The sequence below is a fragment of the Tribolium madens genome, unplaced genomic scaffold, assembly GCF_015345945.1.
Source record: "Tribolium madens isolate multiple individuals breed KSU strain unplaced genomic scaffold, Tmad_KSU_1.1 Scaffold_19;HRSCAF=116;Tcas5.2_LG9, whole genome shotgun sequence".
In the NCBI taxonomy this organism is placed as follows: domain Eukaryota; kingdom Metazoa; phylum Arthropoda; class Insecta; order Coleoptera; family Tenebrionidae; genus Tribolium; species Tribolium madens.
In genome coordinates this window covers 2,234,965-2,243,349 of record NW_025400983.1, presented here as the reverse complement: position 1 = coordinate 2,243,349, position 8,385 = coordinate 2,234,965, and the positions used below count along the sequence as shown (strand labels likewise).

At 29.3% G+C, this 8,385-nt stretch overlaps 1 protein-coding gene across 1 annotated transcript in view; it reads left to right on the top strand.

Annotated features, from left to right (window-relative positions):
- Window positions 1-8,385, top strand: part of LOC123012688 (transcription factor Sp9) — a 21,657-nt gene that overhangs the window by 912 nt on the left and 12,360 nt on the right. The window lies entirely within an intron of this gene.

Genomic DNA, 8,385 nt, shown 5'->3' with positions numbered 1-8,385 from the left:
TATTTTATCAAAATCTTTATCAATGACAATTTAATGAACCATTTTTTTTAATTATAAATAGAAAGAAGTTGTTTTATTTTGCAAAAATTATAATTTTAATTATACAAAGAGCAAAAATTACATGTCTTTTGATTAGAAGTTTGTTTCTATGGGAAATGTTAACGTTTTCAAGGTCATATGTAACTGTTTTTGATTATTTTAATCTATTCATAGGCGTCTCATGTAGGATGACTAACGGTGTTTGTGCCTCTGGGTACAACAAACACAGGTTTCAGAAATATTTTATAAACTGACATGTGACTGACTATTTTTTTATTTCTTTCTCAAAACATTTTTTCAAAATTTTTCAATTGTTTGTGTAATTTTCTAAGAAAATGGCTTAATTTATCTGATAAACCAACCAAAAATGTGTACAATTTCGAACCATAAATGAATGTAGAATTACCAATATTTCGTTCAACTTACAAAAAAATCGGATTTTACATAATTTTTATCTACCAAACTACTACTTTTTCTCTAAAATCTGTTGTGTAAAGTTACATCAATAAACCATAAATTAATGTGAAATTACCAGTATTTCATTTCTATTTCAAAAAAGTTCAGTTTCACATAATTTGTCTCTCAAATCTACTCAAAATGTGTAAAATTTCTCAAATACTGAAATGTAAAGTTACATCAAATGAATATAATTATTTTCCCAAAAAAAAACTTCGAACTTTTTATAATTTTTTCATTTATTTGTATAAATCTACTTAAAGTTACATAGGTAAATGAACCATAAAAAATTAATGTAAAATTACTAATATTTCTTCCTTACAAAAAAGCTTAGATTTTAAATAATTTTTCATTTATTTCTATAAATTCTTTTCGGGTTCTAAAATCTACTTGTGCAACGTTACGTCAGTGAATTTAAAATGTGTTTAAAATTACAAATTTTTATCTGTCATTATTTTTTGACATTTAATAATTTTATTTATCTCTATTTAATGATATGGATGATCTTGAATTGTTTTTTGTATAATGATTTAGTAAAGGTAGAAAAACTTTAACAATAAAAGACATAAATGTCATTAAACAGAGTTACAATTTAGGATACAGCTTCCTTGTTTTGTTGCCTGTAGCAAAAAAAACTCGTAAAATTGTATTTCCAACAGAAATAGAGTCAAGTATGAAATTGAAACTCTCATAACTTCGAAATTTTTATAGGTAGAATTTTTTAAACATTTTTTCCATGTTCCTCGTATCTTACTTTACATTTTTCTCTGGGGCGCGAGTTCTGGCGCACTCTGTATAATATTTCTAGCATTTTACCTGATTTTTGTAGTTTTGATATTCACTTATATTTAAAAAAAAAATTAATTAACAGTTTCTGCAGCATTGCTTAACACTCTCGTAAAAATATTAATTAAATGGGAATATAAGAGGATATTTAATTAATAACAGTAATTGCGCTAATTAATTATGGAATAGTTAACTGATTTATTGATAAGCCTTTTAAGTGGCTCAAAACTCGAGTAACCCTCTTGAAACCTCTTGAAAAGTAGCAAGTTATCGTCGAGTCGAGTTTCTCTCATCCGGCCCTTCTCTTTTCAATCGTTCGAAAAGTGGCCATCCTAAGCAAACAGGTCCCTATTGTGCTTCTTCTATTGTTAAAAATCGTTTCGGAGTACCTCTCAAGTACGTCTTATTAATTTGGTGGTTGATTGGCAGAGTGCAACTTCCGATACCATCATCATCATCATCATCTCCCGGATTAAAAATCCATTAGGGGCATTTTGTAACACTTCTTGTAAAATCGCATTTGAAAAATCACCCGCTGTGCAAATCCATCAACAAAAGTACACAAACCCGGCATGCGGGCCGTTGTTCATTTTATATTTGTGAGCCGAGGCATTTATCGGCCGTCGGAAAACGAATCGCGTTCAAAATTTTGCCTAAATTTAAACCGACAATAGGGATTGTCAACCTCGATCACAAATCTAGATGATTGAAAAGCGGTGCAAAACAAGTAACAGATGTTTACGACGAAAATAACGAAATTCGATACAGGAGGAGAAGTCTTGTGGTATTTAGGGAATTACCTATGCCGATTGATGTAATAAAACAATTTACTACATTGAACAAATAAACAGTCGGAAAAATTACCGAGTAATTTATTTATTTCCAATCATTATTTTCTCGTTACGATGAATTACTGTTTGGAACTGTTTATGAAATGTCATTTTTTTTTTCCTCTCTCTTGACGATTAATTTTCACCAGAAATGTGAAATATAGACACATTGGGTTTGCGGAATGACAGATGGTGGCGTTTTTGATAAATTGAAGAAACAGTTGCACGGAAAACCCACAAAGGGGGCTTTAGGGCCCATTTTGCTTGTCTTAATTATTCGCAGAACTGCTCCAATTAAGGCGAAAATCAACATACATGAAATTGCCAATTATTCATAATTGAGGTTTTTCTTATATTTAAATTTTTGACCTACACATTTTAATTGTTTTGTTTTTAAACTTGTTTCATTTTTTTAATGTTCTGATGATAACGTTATGGCAAAAGATATTTCCACAAAAATTGTTTTATATCTTTTGAAAATAACAAAAATCTAAAAAATTGTGGTAAAATTCTGTTGTAAAGAAAAAAATGCAAATAGTTATTTTTTAGTAATTTTATTTTTATTCCAATTAATTTGTTTACCTGCAACCGTCACAAAAGGGACTACTTGTATGACTAAATGTCACAAGTAACAGTTTTACCTTTCAGCCATGGAGTAAAAGTCCTGTTTTTGTGCCTAGCATTTTTACTTTTATCATGACTTTTAGCATTTACTTTCGCTGGTTCAGCAATCTAGGAAGAGGTACATTATAGATCATCACCATTCGACATTTTTCACTACTAACTGCACTAGTTAACTCAACTCTCAACACAAATTCTGATACTGAAGCGTGATGTTTGTTTATAAGCGTTGTTATGATATCCTTACTTGCAAAGCGTCCTGATTATTTTGTTCATTTACTTGCTTATTACAGTGTTGTTCTTTCTTTTGATCTGAATACGTTTAAAAGTAAAATTTATAGTTTGTGTGGCGAGACTGAATGTTTATTATTTATTTTTATTATTATTTTTATTTTGCCAAGTATTATATTGCCAATTTTTTTGTCAAACTTTTTCAGAAAAGTTAAAAAATCACCAAATTAGTTAAGAAAATAATTTTATTTGTTTTTTTAGATGATATTTCACCCATCAGAGTAAAAAAATCACGTTTTTGAGCACAATTAGGACAAAAATAAGCCGAGAAACTGCATTTAAACACGTTTTTGTAATAAAATCTCAGGTTTTTCGCAAAATTTCGCTACCACACCGAAAAAATCAACAAATTAAATTGAAAATTATAATATTTTTGCATTTCTTGAGCGTTATAGGGCGTTTTTCAGCTAGAATTTTGTTAAAAACAAGCAAAAAATTAGACAAAAAACAATGTCACTTTTTTGGCTTTCTCAAGAACTTTAGCAAATTTTAAAGTGGAAAACTCAGTATGTGGCTCAGCTGAATTATTTAACTACATATTATTATAGTTACTGCTTTTACTTCTATATTTTTACCAACAGAGTTAGAATATCTTAAATTTACTAATTTTTCTAATTATTAACTGCAAGTTTTTTAGATTAAAACAACAATTTGCTATATTTTTATTAAATTTTTACATTTAATAGTTTTTTCTCTAAGATGAACAAAACTACAGTGCGATCAAAAAGTCTTTCTATCAAGTAGGCGTTCTAGTTGAGGACGTAGGTTGCATGGCAGTTCGTATGTTATCAAGATGTCAAAAAATTATTTTATAAAAATTAAAACATTGAGATAATTAAATTGAATTATTCTATGAAACGTCTCAAAACAAACTAAAATGAGATCTTGTTGGTGTTTATTCATAAAAATCGTTCACCACGGTGATCTGTTATAATTTACATAGACATACGTTTTAAATTTCTACGCTTGCTTGATAGACAGACTTTTTGATCGCACTGTATCTTAAAGCTTTAGTTATTGACATTTTGACAGTGACAAAAATTATTTTTTTATTTAAAAGATTAAATGTAATTTTTGTAAAATTACATATAATTTTATAGCTTAAAAGTTGGCATTTAAACAAGTTTAGAGACAAAATAAAATTAAAAGTTTTTCTTTATGTAGAAATTAACACGAATTTGCAAATGTTTTGTGGAAATAGTTTTTGGTTTGTGGGGGCTCGCGGCGCAGCCGCTCACCTCAACCCGTATAGTATATAAAAATTGAAGTTTTTGCTTGTTTATGATATTTTAGACCTCGAAACAAAACACTGTCAATTTTCAAAGTTTAATATTAAAATTTCACTTTTTAAGCTCAGAAAGATCACATGTTGTAATTAAAATTAAAAAATAATAAAATGAAGGAATAGTTGAAATTACTTTGTTCTAATGATGAAAATAAAACACTTTTATCTAGTCTTGGGCACTTGTTCACAAAACTTGGTGTTAATTTCCTCCAAAAATAACATTTTCGGCTCAATTAATCTCGCCCTTTCGAAAAGCTCCCCGAGAAATGCCAGGAATTGGAGCATTTCGCCCGACAGGAAGACAAAGTGTCCCGTTTTAAACTCACCATCAGTTATTCACACGACACGTTGACATCAAACAGACAATAAAAGCCTAAACGGTCCTAATTTACGACGTTCTAGTCTAAAATAATATCTAAAAATCTCGAAAAACAATTACGCCGCGGCTTTGGGAGAAGAGAAACGAGAAGAGAAACATCATCACAAACGAACAAAAAAAAAAGAAGAGAGAATAGACCAATAACCCTTACAAAATAACACGCTGACGTTTTTAAAAGTAAAAAAGTCGGCGGTGTTTGAAAGGCCGCGTTATAAGTAGTGACTGACAGTATATGAGCAAGCTGAGGAATGGTCAATTGTGGCCTCTTCAGCTCTGACGGGCGATAAAAGGTATCCCCGGCTTTTATTATGTCATATTCCCAGTAGCGTTTTTAAACAATGGCCGCCTCTATGATAGCCAAGGCCGACGACCCTTCAAATTTTCGATTATAAAGAAATTTGTCTTAATGAAAATAAGTTTTAAAGTGACGACACCCGCATATAACATCATCAGAACGAAATTACGGTCATTTTCGGTGTTGTTGGAGTTTTACACATCACGCTATGGATGGAGGAGATTTCATGAGAAACACGAATTAGTCTCGTTTTTTGGTCTCATCGTTTAAAATTTCCCAATTTTGTGCCGAATGGTCGTCTAAAGTGTCAATCAGTTGTCGCCTTTCTTCCTTTGGCACACCCAGGGAGGTCACAATCGGCCCACCTTCATTATAACTATGAATATATTACGTTGGTTGTCACGCACCTCATGTCAGACTTGAACCTTTAGAAAACTTAATTGACTTTCATAAATCTTATTAACTGTGACCGAGTTGGAAAAATATCAACCCTCACAAACCAAAAACTCTCTCGAGAGAGAGTTTCGGAAGTGGCTAGTCGTAAAAGTAGCTCGTAAAAATCTCGTCTTGGTCATAACCGGAGGCTACTCATGCATATAAATTTGTTCACCTACGTCCCAATCTTGTTTATGACCCAAACTCGTTAAGAACTGTTTATTTATCACAAGGAGTCAACACCGGTAGCCAAGACTCCCATATATACTTTTGATACATTGAAACACAGTCGTGAGAAAAAAAATCAAAAACGATCAAGTCATTGTGTGAGAAAATTCCGGCTACCTACCACCCGAATATAAATCAAAAAAGTGGCCAGTAGCCAGAAAGGATGAAACTTTGGCCCGGAGTCATCACGCAAAGATTGACAAACAATTATAACATGACAGAAGTAAGCCGGTAGCGAGGTTTCTTTATTTATTCCCTGAATAACTAATAACTTTGAATTAATGAGTCGGCAAGACACTAAAAACGCATTATGCATATTAAAAAAACCTTTAGGTAACCGCATTTCGAAATTAATGAGGAAAGGTTGGGAGGTTAAATAGGGACCGGCCCTCGGGCCCTGTCTGCGATTCCCAAATTGACTTCAGAAACGCGGGTCTCTCTCGACGACAAACACATTTTTTTTGACTCAAAAATCAAGAAATCACAAAAACCAACCAAATTATTACCCAATCATAAATCAAAAAACATCTAATTTGTCTTAGAACAAGAAAAAAGTAAATATATCTACATTAAGAAATGTAAAAACCATAATTTGCCCCTGTGGTAAAATTTTATTGTGAAGAAAAAAAACTGCAAAAATAATTTTTCAGTTATCTCATTTTATTATAATTATTTTTTATTAGTTACTGCTTTTATTTCTATAGTTTTTACTAACAGAATATGAACGAAGTAAATTTACTAATTTTTCTATACTTATTAGAAATGTAAATATTTTACATTGAAGCAACAATTTACCTCTTTTTTTCTCTTTAAAATGGACATAGTTTTACATCTTCTATTATTGACATTTTGACGTTAAATTTTTACTTAAAAGTTTCAATGACATTTTTGTGTGGTCATAACTTAACAAGTTAAAAATTTGCAAATTGAGTTAATAGTATTTTATGTTATTAGGAATAAAAGTGATTGCTGAACGTTAAAAGTAAAAACGCTCCAGCGAAAAACAGAATTTTTACTTCATGCCTGGAAGATAAAACCTTAATTGTGACATTTAGTCATAAAAGAGTAATTTTTCTGACGTGTATTAAATAAAAATTGAATTGAATTTGCTTGTTTCTGATAATTTTAGACATTGAAACAAGATATTGTTATTTTGAAAATTTAACATAAAAATTTTACAAAATCTCAAGTTTAAAAGAATTAAAATAAAAAAAAAGTAATAAACTAAAAAAACTCTTTTCTTTATCTAGTCTCGTAAGACATTGAAAAATGTTTAAATCATCAAGAAATCACAAAAACCAACCAAATTATCACAAAAACATAAATAAAAAACATAATTTGCCCTAGAACAATACCTATTTAATAATTTTTTAGTAATACAAATTTTGACACTTTCTATACTTTCTGAATTTTTACCAATAAGAATTTTATTGAATCTTGAAGATAAAAAACTAGAAGTTTGACAATCTTATAGAAACATGTAGTAATCCTGTAAGTTTATGACATTTTTTTTAAAGCTTGAATGCCATTTTTAAATTTACCTACTACTCAAAAATCGAGAAAATGTGTTTTCAAAGACAATTTTTCGAACTGAAATAGAAAAAAATATGAAATAGGAAAAAGAACTGAATTGTTAAAAAACACTTTATCCAAATGTTTGATAATTTATGATAATTTTCGAACTCACAACCAGACATTACCAAAATTTAACGTTAAAATTAAATGTAATAAAATTTTGCAATCTAACAAATGGTCTAAGTAAATAATTCAGATGTAGGAACCTTCCTAAATTGAAAAAACTTTTCTTAAAAACATAATTTGGAGTTTTTTTTTTTAATTTGGCCTTCTACTTTTGTGACAAAAATAACACCTTAGGGACTAATAAATTTACTTTTATATAAAAATTTCACAGAAAATACCAATAATAACTGAAGTATTTCATACGGTTTTGAAAATTTATAAATTGTTGAAAAGTTGAAGTCGGGGCCAAAAACGTAAATGATTAAAAAACACAAAAAATGTTTTTGTCGTTTCATTTTTACTCTATTTAACTGAAATGTTCATTGAGCAGTATTTTTACTTATCTATTTTTATTACCACAAAGAATATCGACAATGTCTAAATGTATTTAGACAAGTTTTTGTTCTTTCTCATAATTTCAGACCCCAAGATAAGTAATTTGGCAAACATTATCAAAACTTAAGATTAAAATTTGTAAAAATTTTTAATTCTAAAAGTTAATTTCCACTTCCATTTTTGAGTTAAATTTAAAAAATGTTATAAACTCAAAAGTTCTGAAAATGTAACATTTCTAAAAAAAACTCTCAGTATTTAGTCCGGAAGCTAACAATTTTTTTTGAGAACTAATTTTTTCAGTCAGCAATAAACATCGATAGAATTYTTCCGTTAATGGTTTTAAGTGAAAAAAAATCTTATATTATATTTAGGCGTTTTTCGATGTGTTGGCTAACACCTTAGGGACTAATAAATTTACCTTATCTAAAAATTTCTCAGAAAATGCCAGTAATAATTGAAGTATTTCATACGATTTTGAAAATTTAMAAATTGTTGAAAAGTTAAAGTCGTGGCCAAAAACGTAAACATTTAAAAAATGCAAAAAATGTGTTTGTCATTTCATTTTTATTCTATTTAACTGAAATGTTCATTAAGCAGTATTTTTAGTTCTCTATTTTTATTACCACAAAGAATTTCGACATTGTCTAAATGTATTTAGACAAGT